The sequence below is a fragment of the Sapajus apella genome, unplaced genomic scaffold, assembly GCF_009761245.1.
Source record: "Sapajus apella isolate SASKATOON/1434 unplaced genomic scaffold, GSC_monkey_1.0 scaffold24, whole genome shotgun sequence".
Taxonomy (NCBI): Eukaryota; Metazoa; Chordata; class Mammalia; order Primates; family Cebidae; genus Sapajus; species Sapajus apella.
In genome coordinates this window covers 1,369,930-1,383,665 of record NW_022436964.1, presented here as the reverse complement: position 1 = coordinate 1,383,665, position 13,736 = coordinate 1,369,930, and the positions used below count along the sequence as shown (strand labels likewise).

General features: G+C 39.6%; 1 protein-coding gene across 2 annotated transcripts in view; it reads left to right on the top strand.

Moving 5' to 3' along the window:
• RMI1 (RecQ mediated genome instability 1) overlaps positions 1-13,736 on the top strand; it is a 193,949-nt gene that overhangs the window by 140,024 nt on the left and 40,189 nt on the right. Inside the window, exon 3 of one of the 2 annotated variants that reach the window (XR_004272600.1) lies at positions 3,069-3,175. The exons of the other annotated variant lie outside the window; for it this stretch is intronic. The gene's annotated coding sequence lies outside the window, so the exon portion shown is untranslated. The remainder of the gene's footprint in view (positions 1-3,068; positions 3,176-13,736) is intronic. 2 annotated transcript variants of the gene reach the window in all.

Genomic DNA, 13,736 nt, shown 5'->3' with positions numbered 1-13,736 from the left:
AGATTTTTAGGCACAGTAAAGGTTGAGTTTCATAACTCTAGGAGGAATTACTGGATAGAAGTGTGTGCATTTTTGTTTTTATTTATTTATTTAGAGAGGGAGTTTCCTTCTTGTTGCCCAGGCTGATTGTTGCATGGCATAACCTCAGCTCACTACAACCTCCGCCTCCTGGGTTCAAGCAATTCTCCTGCCTCAGCATCCCCAGTAGCTGGGATCAGAGGCTCCCACAACCACGCCTGGCTATTTTTTTGTATTTTTGGCAGAGATGGGTTTCACCATGTTGGCTAGGCTGGTCTTGAACTCCTGACCTCAGGTGATCTACCCTCCTCGGCCTCCCAAAGTATTGGGATTATAAGAATGAGCCACCACACCTGGCCTGGATTTTTAAATTTAAAGTTTTGACATATAGTGTCAGATCATTTTCCTAAAGTCTTATGTACATTATACTCCCACCAGCAACGTATGAGGGTGCTCAACCCATCAAACTCTTGCAAAACAACTTTGTTTGCTAGTTTGATGGGTGAAAAGTGATGGCTTCATGGAGTTAAAAAAAATCAATACATAATAATTGTACATATCTATGGAGCATGAGATATTTTGATATATGCATATAATATATAACATCAAAATTGGGGTACCCATCATCTCAAATATTTATCATTTCTTTATGTTGAGAACATCCCAAATCTCTTCTAGCTATTTTGAAATACATAATAAATTATTGATAACTATAGTCATTCTACTGTGCTCTTGAACACTAAACCATATTCCTTCTAACTGTATTTTTGTACCCATTAACCAGCCTCTCTTCATCCCTTCCTTCCTGCTACCCTTCCCAGGCTCTGGTATCTATCTTCGCTGCCTCCATGAGATCAGCTTTTTAATCTCCTACATATAAATGAGAACATGTGATATTTGTTTTTCTGTACCTGACTTATTTTCATACACTTATTACATTCCTCTTAATGTAATGTCCTCCAAGTCATCCATGTTGCTGCAAATAACAGGGTTTCATTCTTTTTATGGCTGAATAATATTCCATTGTGTAGATATACCACATTTTATCCATTCGTCTACTGATGGACACTTGATTCCATATCTTGGCTACTGTGAATAGTGCTATGAAAAACATGGGAGTGCTATTATGAAAAATACAAACAATAACAAATGCTGGTGAACACGTGGAAAAAGGAGAATGTTAGTCCATTTTTGTTGGTAATGTAAATTAGTACAACTATAGTGGAAAACTGTATGGATGCTCCTCAAAAAACAAAAAGTAGAACTACCACGTAATCTAGCAATCTCACTGCTGAGTGTATACATAAAAGAAAGGAAAGCCATATATTGAAGAGAATTTCTACATGTCCATGTTAATTGCAGCACAACTCACAATAGCCAAGATGTGGAATCAAGCTGAGTATTTGTCAATGGAGGATAGGATAAAGAAAATGTGGTATATACACACTAGGGAATACTACTTAGCCATAAAATAGAATGAAACAATATCTTTTGCAGCAACATGGATGCAACTGGAGGCCATTATCCTAAGTGAAATAACTCAGAAACAGAAAGTCAAGTTCCTCATGTTCTCATGTGTAAGTGGGAGCTAAACTGTGAGTGCACATGCAGAGTAGAATAGTAGACATTGGGGACTACAAAATGTGGAAGGGCCCGGGACAGGGGAGGGTTGGAAAACTTAGTCATTTTGAATGAACTAATTGAATCACCCAGACTTCCTCACTGCATAATACATGCATGTATGAAACCTATACTTGTGGCCAGGCATGGTGGCTAACACCTGTAATTCCAGCACTCTGGGAGGTCAAGGTGGGTGGATCACCTGAGGTCAGGAGTTTGAGACCAGCCTGGCCAACATGGTGAAACCTCGTCTCCACTAAAAATACAAAACTTATCAGGCATGGTGGCACTTGCCTGTAATTCCAGCTATTCGGGAGGCTGAGGCAGGAGAATGCTTGAACCTGGGAGGCAGAGGTTGCAGTGACCTGAGTGACCTAAGATCACACCACTGCACTCCAGCCTGGGTGACAGGGTGAGATTCTTTCTTAAACACAAAAAACAAGAAACTTATACTTGTATCCCTTAAATATACAAAAATAAAAAACAAGCTTAAAAAAAGACTGGGAATAATGGAAGGTGGCAAGTCTTTGACTAAGCCACCTACGTTTGTGTAGACTTGAGGAAATCTCCAGGTGCCAACTTGAGCTTTGGTGAGAATATGTCTTCTTTCATTTTTGTAACTGTAAAACTAAAGCACCTTGCAAACTTCTTGGAAGGCAACCATCCGTCTTTGTTGTATTTTGCATTGTGTATCTTGTTTTTTAGGTGCTAGAAAGAGATGAGAGGTAGAGAAGAATGTGAGCAGGGCTTTGAGCACTGGCTGCGGAGGGGCCTATGTGGTGACTGAGGCTGTTATTTTCAAACCAGCTCCTGGGCTCAAAGCCTGCCAGTACTGCTTATGAGCCACGGCCTGTTTCTGGTTGAGAACCTGTAAACTCAATATGCCATCTTCAGATGTTAATCCAAATTGCCTTTTGGGAGTCTAGTTTGCTCTTTGGTAAGTTTGGAGGGGAAGCCAATTTTTCCAGGGACTCATAAGAACCCAGTTTAAGGTGACTTTAGAGGCTTCAAATTGCTTTAAAAGCATACATGAAGGCTACACACCCCGTTACCCTATGATCCTCTCCCTCTCTCATTCTCCTACCTTCCCCCACAACTTATGAAGTTGTTAGGATATGGAAAATGTGTCTAGTGACATCTCAAATATAGAAGTCATCTGTCCTGGAGCTCAAAAGTTGCCTGTTAACTGCTGCTGGCCAAAAAAATCTTTACTGGGTTTTTTTTTTTTTTCTTTTAAAAGAATGATCATAAATTAACGGACTCATGTAAAGATAAAAACATCTGAAATATATTTGCCACCAAAGACAGGCAGCCCTTGTCCTTCAAGGGAATTGAGTGTTGGAAATAAAGATTTGTAAAGTCAGAAGAGAACTGAAAGTCCATGGGTAGCCAGGACTCAACAAAATGCAACGCGTTTTCCATTTCTGCAGGTTGGAAGACAGCAATGCTGCATTTCTTTGTTCTTTGTGGCCCCTCATTGCCTTGTTAATCTGGACGCACACCAGCCTTCAGGAACTGGTGGGGAGCTCATTGGTCTGTAAGTCCTTCTTAACACAAACGGACAATATTTAAAAGGCCACTCTCTCAAAGCCATCTCTAACAGGATTTCTGCCAGTATCTGTTCCTTGCAAACAGTAAGGAGACTTAAAAACAGCAACAGCACCTCCATGAGCCTCCCTCAGCCCTTTCTTTACAAGTTCTTTCCTTTAATCAAGGGAAATTGGCATACTATATTATGTCAGAGTTGGCGCTCACATAGATACAAATGGGAAGTAAAGAACTCCTGGCTGTCCTGGTGCCAGGTGTTCGCTAATTGTAAAACTGAATAATGGATAATAACCCATCTTAGTGTGTTTATCAATGCAGTTCGCTCTCCACGATGCAGAAGAGGTCACTGGAGACAATGTGTAGGCCTCTCATCTCTCCTATTCATTAACAAGGCACTGCTGGCTGGAATACAGGTTCCATTACCTAGATGCAACAATGATGGGGCCCTGAATCAAATTGTAATTAGGTTTGTTCAGGGCTAGGGTACAGTTATTATAATCAGAATCACTCAGAATTCATTTTAGACTTGTGAAGGGATACGAGGTGAGATTGATTTAATGGTAACCAAAGCAACCCCCTTTTCTATAACTCTCTGAGTTTATAAAAAAGCAAAACGAGAAAGGGAAAAATGGAGGACAAAGGAAAACAGAGATGAGCATTTTAGTTCTATTAATTTTATTGTAACTAGTTAGGAGAGAATGCGTTACAATAAGAGCAAATATGTGATAGCAAGATGATCACTGTCTGGGTCCTAGAAGCTGCTGTGGTCTCATTACCCACCTACAGCACATCCTGGGATGCTTAATTTCCTCTCCCTTTTTGTTCATTTCATGTATGTTTGGAAACAGCCTGATTAGGACAAGAATTTCAATTTGCAGGAAAAAGAAGAGAAAATTCAAGCTGAGTAATATTTCCTTTCTCTAGTAAGAATCAGTTATTCAGCCTTTTACCTTTGGCCCTTTGTTTGTATCTCAGATCTAATGACCACTGGCTTCTATGAGAGCAAATGGAAGGTTTTGGAGACCTGTTTGTAAAATGGTTTAAGAAGTTACAGAGGTGTGGGTGATGTGGTATCTAATTCCTCACTACTGCGTGGTTATTAAATTTTTTTCAGGTTAGCCAGGTGCTGTTCTGGGACTAGAATCTCACCTTATTTGAAATAATTAGTGAAATGTGTAAATATGCATACATTTATGTACACTATGAAGATATTGGTACACCTGATTTGCTCTATTGATGTGTGCTTGACCTCTAATATTTAGATGCCATAAATTAAATATTTGTTCTTTCTTTCCCCCTCCCCAGGTAGATTTAGAAATATATAAATATATACTAATGTTAATATATAATAAATATATGAATATATATATATATAATATCTCCCTCGAGAGTAGAAATATCACAGTCATTTTGAGGATAGGATACTTTAAAAATATGTAGGTAATTACTTAACAGGGAGAGGTTTTTTTTTTTTGCTTAAATACATCTCAATTATTTTGTGGATAAGCAAATGGCATGAAAATATTTCTAGTTATTTAATTGAGTAGGAAGTATTGAAACAAAGCATAAAGCATATCGCTTCCAGATTTTAAAAAAGAAACACTCTAGCTCTTTTTTTTTTGCTTGGACACAACCTCCTGGCTACTCAAATAGTGAAACTATACTCAACTAAGAAAAGGTATGGCGGTGATTGAGGCGCACATTCTTGTGTATCTGACTACCTAGAAATTTCATGTGTAAACTTAGATTTTATGTCACATGATAATCAGGATGTCTGAAGTTTGAATAAAGCATCAAATTTAGCTAAAATTGATTTTACCTCTTTTGGAGCTGGAGACTTTACAAAACCTTAAAAATAGACTTCAAATTTATTGCTTTGCTGTTTTTCTTTTTCTTCTTGTTTGTTTGTTTGGGTCAAAGACAATATGAGTAAATGAATGTGAAATTGTGGAGATGGAATTAAGACAGGAAGCGGGAGGGTGACTCTAACAGCAATCTTCATGCTGTAGTTTTATAGATCTTTTTGATTTTTCTCCCATTATTCTAGTATAGAAAGAGTATATGGGACAAATAGTGGGGACATTAAAGCTTAAATGGACTCAGATAGATGGACATCTCACGTTGTATTTTGAAAAGTAGTGACCAAGGTATGTGTGCTGAAAGGCATACCCGGCCTGTTACTGCTGGTCTTAGAAAGGCCTATTTGCAAGGCTGGTCCTTGACTGGTGGTGACTAGTCGTGACTGGTCCTTACTGAACTGGGTCAGTAAAAACTTCCCTACACTGATATAACACTTTCCCTAAATGATAAGATTGACCTGCTATACAAACAATGTGGTTTATGCTAGATAACGGCCTTCCTTCTGGGAACATGAAATGTCAGGGACTGCAGTTAGTCATATGGATCTTATGTGCCTATGTGACCAACCTTTTAGGCTCAGGTATGTGTTCCTGGTAGACAATGCATGCCACAGGGAGTTGCTGGAAGAAATAAGCATGTGCAATGCCACCGGGAGACGGTTCTTAGAAGCTTGCTCCTGGTTTCCTCTAGACTTCATCCATGAGACTTTTCCCTTTGCTGATTTTGCTGTAATAAATCTTAGCCATGAGCACAAATATATGCCGAGTCCTGTGAGTCCTTTAAGCAAGTCATTGAACTTGGGGGTGGCCTTGGGAACCCTGACACAGTAGGAATGTAGGTTCTGAGTAGTTTAGTTATTAACTCTGTCCACATCCCTCAAAGCAGATGTCTCAGTAAAATATTTTAAATTCTTATTCCCAGTGGTACTGCTCAATTTGGAGAGGAAGGATTTGACTGAAGGCTCTGAACAAGCAGGCCAGGGGATTTATTTATTTATTTATTTTTTTTCTGAGAGGGAATCTTACTCTGTCACCCAGGCTGGAGTGCAGTGGCATGATCTCAGCTCACTGCAACCTCTGCTTCCCAGGTTCAAGCAATTCTCCTGCCTTAGCCTCCCAAGTAGCTGGGATTACAAGCGACTGCCACCATGCCCGACTAATTTTTGTATTTTTATTAGAGACGGGACTTCACCATATTGGCCAGGCTGGTCTTGAACTCCTGACCTCAGGTGATCTGCCTGCCCTGGCCTCTCAAAGTGCCGGGATAACAGGGGTGAGCCACCGTGCCCAGCCGCCAGGGGAATTTATACGTACCAGGCTCTCTAAGGGAGTAAGAGCAGATATGAATATGTGTGTGTTGAGGGAAAGGTGCTTGGAAAACCCTAAGTAAGGTTCTACCCTCTAACCTCTTCTGTCACCTCCTCATTCAACTATTAACTACCAAGCCCCCAAATCATAAATAGCTTATTATGTTCCCTCTTTGGATTGGAAGAATAGGACTTGTTACTTAGGAGAGATACGTCAGTGAAATGGGGGATGTCAAGAACAGGGGTTGATTCTCTCTGACAAGAGTCTAGGTTCTAATGCTCCATGCCAAACCGGAAATCCGTCTGAAACAGAAGGAATTCCCCTATGGAAATAGAACATGTCCCCACATAGGCAGAAAAAGGCCTGGGACTGTATATCAAATTGAATGTTGGAAGAGAGAAAATAATTCAGATCCTTCAAAAAATGTTGCACATAAACACAGCTGGCCATTCACCTCCACTCCCAGGAGAGCGGGTAACAGAAACATGGACACAGTCTCCTCAAACTCTAGCTCAGAAGTGAACCACAGTGTGGCCTCCAATACAATGGGAAGACAGTCAATGAGAATTCTCTCACACCACATCAGAGCAAGCAATGGGCAAACATACCATGCTCCCTCCAAAATAAGAGAGGAAGAAAGGAATATAACATTGAAAACACAGAGAATCCAGTTTGTAAGAAACCGTAACTCACAGAATAGAGAGCTTTATTCAATAAAAGAACTTAATAAGATCACAAATTCAACAAAACCAGAACTTGGAAATGAGATGATGGAACGCCAGAACAGGAAGAAGAAAAGTGATGGAAAATCTAAAGAAGCAAACTGAAGAACAAATCAATACTATTATAGACCTGACACTTCTTTCTGATGTATCGGGGAATGGAACAGATATGGCAGTAAACTGAATTACTGACAGAAAACCAGCCTGAAATAATCACAGTGCTTGCAGAGGAAAACAAGAGTGAAACATTTAGGAGAAATTAGATACATATAGAAAGCAGACAAAGAAAATCAAACATGTAAGAATAATCGGTGGTCTTAGAAGACACAGCCCAACAAATGAAGTGTGCAAACTCCTCAAAGATATAAGAAGAAAGTTTACTGAACAAGGTTCAAATAAAAATGGCTACAGAGTGTCCGACACTCAACTATGTCTTAGTTATCTGCTTCAAGAATGGAGAGGAAATTGCTCCTGCATCCGGGTAAAAAATGCAAGTCATTTACAACGAAGAGAAAAATCAGGCCAGAGATGTCTGCACAGCAACGCGACATTCCGGAAAAAAAATCTGTTGTAATATCTAAGAAAGAATGTGAACCTCCAAAATGTTATACTGAGGCAAGTTTTCATTCAAGTGTAATGGCCAAAGATTTTTTCAGAGATAAAAAACCGAGTCCTACTTGAAAAAGTATGTGATGAGGAAATCTAGCTATTGAAGATGTAAATATGGGAACCCAGCAAAAAGAACAGCCGTAGTGAAGGGCCTGGTGAACTTGGAATCCGTTTAATCACAGAACTCACCTTAAACAAATATGGGAATTATGGTTATAGAGGTGGACATAAATGTTATAATCTTGATCATAGAGAAATAGTCTCAAACAAAAACTGAGAAATGGGAAGTGTAAGAGTAATCATTTTTTTAACACTCATTGCCGAGGCAATTGGTATTTTCTATGGGATTCACTTTTTTTTTAAAAAAATGAAGCTTCTAATGTATTAGAGTTTTTTTGTGTTTTTTTCCCTTTAAGCTTTTAGTAAATAATTTTCCTTTTGGTTAAAAATATCTCCTTCAGTTTTAACTTAATTTTTTTCCTGTTTAATTGAAGAAAATTTTAAGTTAATATTTTAAATAAATAGCATCTAGGCCAGGTGCAGTGGCTCACACCTATACTCTCAGCACTTCGGGAGGCTGAGATGGGTGAATTGCTTGAGACCAGGAGTTTAAGATCAGCCTGGGAAACATGGTGAAACCCTGTCTCTACTAAAAATACAAAAATTGGCCAGGCATGGTGCTGTGTGCTTGTAATCCTAGCTGCTTGGGAGGCTGAGGCATGAGAATTACTTGAACCCACCAGGCAAAGGTTACAGTGAGCCTCCATATCATGCAACTGTACTCCATCCTGGGTGGCAGAGTAAGACTCTGTCTCCAAAAATAAATAAATGAATGAATAAATAAATGTTATCTCTATTATGACTTCATTTGTGTGAAATTATGTCCATTTAGGCATTCATACATTCTTCTACTAACACACACACACACACACACACACACGCACACACACACACACACACACACACACACACACACAGAATAATACTCTCCAAATGTTAGTTTTTTCTGAATGGTAAGATTTTTTTTGTTGACTTTTTAAAAACTCATTTTGCTTGAATTTATTACAAGGAGCAGATTTTTTTATTATCAAACACTTAAAACATTAAAAACATTATAGAGAATAATTTGATGAATTCCTGTGCATCCACACTACCAAACATAAGGAAACACATGCATTCCAAAAAGAAAAGAAACCTTTGGAGTTTATTATTTTTTTGTGTGTGTATGTCTGTTTTTTTTTTTAATGAAGTAAGTTTTCTTCTGAAGTAAGTTTCTTCTCAATTTCCTTCCTTTTGTAAAGGGTCTTAGAGTTAGATCAGCTGAAGAAAGGTAAGAAATGAAAAAGCTTTATTCTCTCCTAGTGGGAGGATTCGAATAAAAAGGAGAAAATTCCTGTATTCTGACAGCAGCAGAGAAAAATGTTTGGAATGGGTTCTTTTGTCTGATTCTAGGTTCAGATGCTTGCTCTTGCTGATTGCAAATGATCCAGGGTTAGTTAGAGTTTATGGTCAAATGAAAGTGTAGCAGGAGCGGCCGTGGGAAACAGAGCTCTCCAACACCGAATGGGGAAGGAAAGAGTTTATTATTATTATTATTATTATTATTATTATTACAGCCAGGAGCCAGGTGATGGTTCCAAATTACCCAGCTCATCCAACAAAGGAAGTTTCCGCCTTTGTATAAGCTTGCACTCTAGATATTACACGTAGAAGAATCTTAGGTTTATAGCCTTAGAAATCACAAGTGAGACCGGGCGCGGTGGCTCAAGCCTGTAATCCCAGCACTTTGGGAGGCCGAGGCGGGTGGATCACGAGGTCAAGAGATCGAGACCATCCTGGTCAACATGGTGAAACCCCGTCTCTACTAACAATACAAAAAATTAGCTGGGCATGGTGGTGCGTGCCTGTAATCCCGGCTACTCAGGAGGCTGAGGCAGGAGAATTGCCTGAACCCAGGAGGCGGAGGTTGCGGTGAGCCGAGATCGCGCCATTGCACTCCAGCCTGGGTAACATGTGTAAAACTCCGTTTCCAAAAAAAAAAAAAAAAAAAAAAAAGAAATCACAAGTGAAAGGGCTTTGGATTTACAGCTTTAGGACTCACATGTGAAAAGATTTCTTTACAGTTTTAGAAATCACATATGAAAGGGTCTCGGGTTTACAGTTTTAGGAATCACATATGAAAGGGTTCTGGGTTTATAGTTTTAGAAATCACATATGAAAGGGTTTCAGGTTTACAGTTTTAGGAATCACAAGTGAAAAGGTTCTGGTCTCCGGATGGAGGTTTGATCTTGTTTTAAGTAAAAACAGTGTCTTATGGAGAGTTTCCCCAATACCAAGCCTGCCATCTACAGGAAGGGGATTTAGGAGGCGCCAGTCAGCCAGCCTTTTCTTCTATTGAAATGCAGTGTGGAACTTGAGGGGGAGGTGATTCTAGAAGCCTGGCTCTCCTTCCTCAAAAGAACACAGGACATATCTGAAGCATTAAGTCTTCATGGCTAACATGGCATTTCCCAAGTTGAAGGCTCAGTTATTTTCTCTCTGCTTCTTGGCCCTCTTCCTTATGGCAGCAAAGAGAGCTGTAGGAGAGGATACGGTGCTGTTTGTCATTCTCTGGCATTTACTGAAAAGTCGGCCATCCTAGGCTTGGGACGTCTTTCCGTGTTCGGAATATCATGTACACAGTTCCTGGTCTGGACTTGAAATTTGTTGGTTGTGAGCTTTTGGTTGCCCATTCAGTTGATCTGTTTGTTTCTGGAGTACCCTCTGGAATAGAGAATCCTATTACCATTTCTTTTAGCAAATTGAGAGATGTGAGTTCAAATAGATGTATACATAGTAGCTCTTCTATCATGGACTCACCCAAACATTTATTTGTTTGTTCACTCAGCAAATATTTACAATCCAGAATGAAAAGTGAAGGCCTGGAAACAGCATGTTTCATTTAATCAAGATGTGAGAATTAGAATCTCATTAAAAAAAAAACTGTCATCCTCTAAAAGTACTGGACTTGTTTGCATATCATTTAAAAAAATTCATCCAGCAAACACTTAACCAGTTCTGCTGATATTCTGCAGGTGAGCTACCCTACTGATTTCTATGTCTAGATTCAGCCGGAAGTGAAATCCAAGTGAAATCCTTGTGTCCGGCAGCTTCCTTGTATAACCTCAGATTAGGGTTGTGCCCTTGCCTGGTGGTAGGGTCATACAAAGGGGCAGAGCTGTCGGAGCACTTTGCCCCAGGTACTGACAATGAGCAGGCACATGGTTTATGAAGAATTTAAAAACAATACAAAATCAACTAAGATTTGGTCTGCTTTTCATTATCACCATATGCTGGCAATTACAAACAATGTCAAAGATAAAATACTCCTACATACACAAACACACACGATTTGTTGCACTAAGTTCCAAACAATTGCAGCAGTTAATGTTGACTGAGGTAGCCATATGCTTATCCCTTGTGGGGCAGATATATTTACAACTTCAACTACTTTTGAGTAAAAACATTTGTATGGAAAAATGCCCATTTTTGGTGGGAAAGTTTGTTGCCCACGCTTAAGCATAGCAAACAGATTTCTATTCACTTCTATTAAAATGTAGTCTGAGGCATCCTTTACAGAAATTCATTTCACACATCACAGAATTTTTATTTGCACTTACACTTTAAACAGTGAAATGGAGTGGTGAACTGAGAGGTATAATGTTTTTGTTTGGCAAATGCAAATTTTATTTCGTACATGAAATATTTTATGGAATTTTAATAATATCTTTAAAATTAAAAAATATTTTAAAAAATTAAAACTAGCCAATTCCAGAAAATAATAATTATTACAGAAAATAATTTTACACAGAGGAGGAGGCTGTTTAAAAAATGATCTAACTGGTGTCCAGTTCACAAGAGAAGCCACTGCCCGGTAGTTTCATTTAATACTTTGGTGGTCAGACTTCTACCTAATGGAGAATATGGCTCTTACATAATTAGCTGCAGATTTCTTTCTATTTTCTGCCCTTCTTCTCTTAGATGTTTTTATGCTGCATCACGAGATAAACAGAAATGCATTATATTTTGAAGGTCTTTTATTTAATCTTACTTCTGAGTGAATGAAAATTGCTGCAGAACGCCCACGACAGCAATTTACATCTTTTTCAAGTTTATTATTCCCTTACTTATGTTATGGACAGGGGTAAAATCAAAGAACTGTGCCAGGAAAAGAATCATTTCAAATCTTTTCATGCCTGGTTTGGATGAAGCTTGGAATGTTTGCAAAGAACTTGTAAGTTCACTTTAGAAACCAAACCAAGCAAAGGATGGCCATTCCAAAGGCAAAGTGATCTTGAGAGGTACTTGGGAGAGAGAGGAACCTGGGCGCAGGGTAGTAGTGGGGCACACACTCCTCCCTTCCTCTAACCTACACATCTGCAAAGAAAACCCAAGAGCTAAAGGAAAACCACCATCTCTGCCCTGAGACAGCCTCAAGATAAGCAGATTTTGGTGACAGAAGGGCATGAAGCCATTTAAAGTGGAATCCCAGCCAAGTGCAGTGGCTCATGCCTATAATTCCAGCACTTTGGGAGGCCAAGGCGGGTGGATCACCTGAGGTCAGGAGTTCGAGACCAGTTTAACCAACATGGTGAAACCCCCTCTCTACTAAAAATACAATAAATTAGCTTGGTGTAGTGGTGCACGCCTGTAGTTCCAGCTGTCGGGAAGCTGAGGAAGGAGAATTGCTTTAACCTGGGAGGCGGAGGTTGCAGTAGTGAGCCAAGATCGTGCCACTGCTCTCCAGCCTGGGCGACAAGAGTGAGACTCCATCTCAAATAAATAAATAAATAAATAAAAATAAAGTGGAATCCCACCTGTGCAAAAAACACAGGAGTAGCTTCACTTTCAGGACTGCTAACAAAAAACACATTTCACCATAAGGACAAAAAGATTCCTCAGCACATGATCAGACAAGGAAAATTCCATTCTATGCATAAAACGTGAAGAAGTTTACCAGTACTGTTGTGCATTTTGAAGGTTAAAAGTTGTTTGTGGGGTGGAGCGAATACATGTATTCACAGAGTTTAAAAATAAATAATAGTGGAAGTTCTTTTCTCTGAGCCACTGGGACCAATAAATGAAAAAAGATGGTTCAATTTGGCTGTCATGGAATGATCTATACTTGCCAAAAATAAGTTAACATAAAATGCATAAATAAATGGCAATTTACCAGTTTTTTGATGTAAGATCAAGGCTTTTGCTTTGAATTTGGATCTGTGGATTGGAAATTCCCCTACATTGTCTACGATTTCCTCATTTTGTTTCTTTACAATAGAGAGTTTAAAGACACCAAGAAGGCTGGGTGCGGTGGCTCACACCTGTAATCCCAGCACTTTGGGAGGCTGAGGCGGGCGCATCACCTGAGGTCAGGAGTTCAAGACCATCCTGGCCAACATGGTGAAACCCTGTCTCTATTAAAAATACAAAAAAATTACCTGGGCGTTGTGGTGGCCACCTGTAATCCCAGCTACTTGGGAGGCTGAGGCAAGAGAATTGCTTGAAGCTGGGAGTCGGAAGTTGCAGTGAGCTGAGATCGTACCACTGCACTCCAGCTTGGATGACAGAATGGGACTCCATCTCAAAAAGAAAAAAAAAAAAGAAAAAAAAAAAAAGACACTAAGAAAACAAACTGCATAATCTTACTAGATTCTTGTGAATTCTTTTTCTAATTTAAAAAATAGCAACTTAATTTTTTTTTTTTTTTTTTTTTTTGAGACGGAGTTTCGCTCTTGTTACCCAGGCTGGAGTGCAATGGCGCGATCTCGGCTCACCGCAACCTCCGCCTCCTGGGTTCAGGCAATTCTCCTGCCTCAGCCTCCTGAGCAGCTGGGACTACAGGCACGCGCCACCATGCCCAGCTAATTTTTTGTATTTTTAGTAGAGACGGGGTTTCATCATGTTGACCAGGATGGTCTCGATCTCTTGACCTCGTGATCCACCCGCCTCGGCCTCCCAAAGTGCTGGGATTACAGGCTTGAGCCACCGCGCCCGGCCGCAACTTAATTTTTTT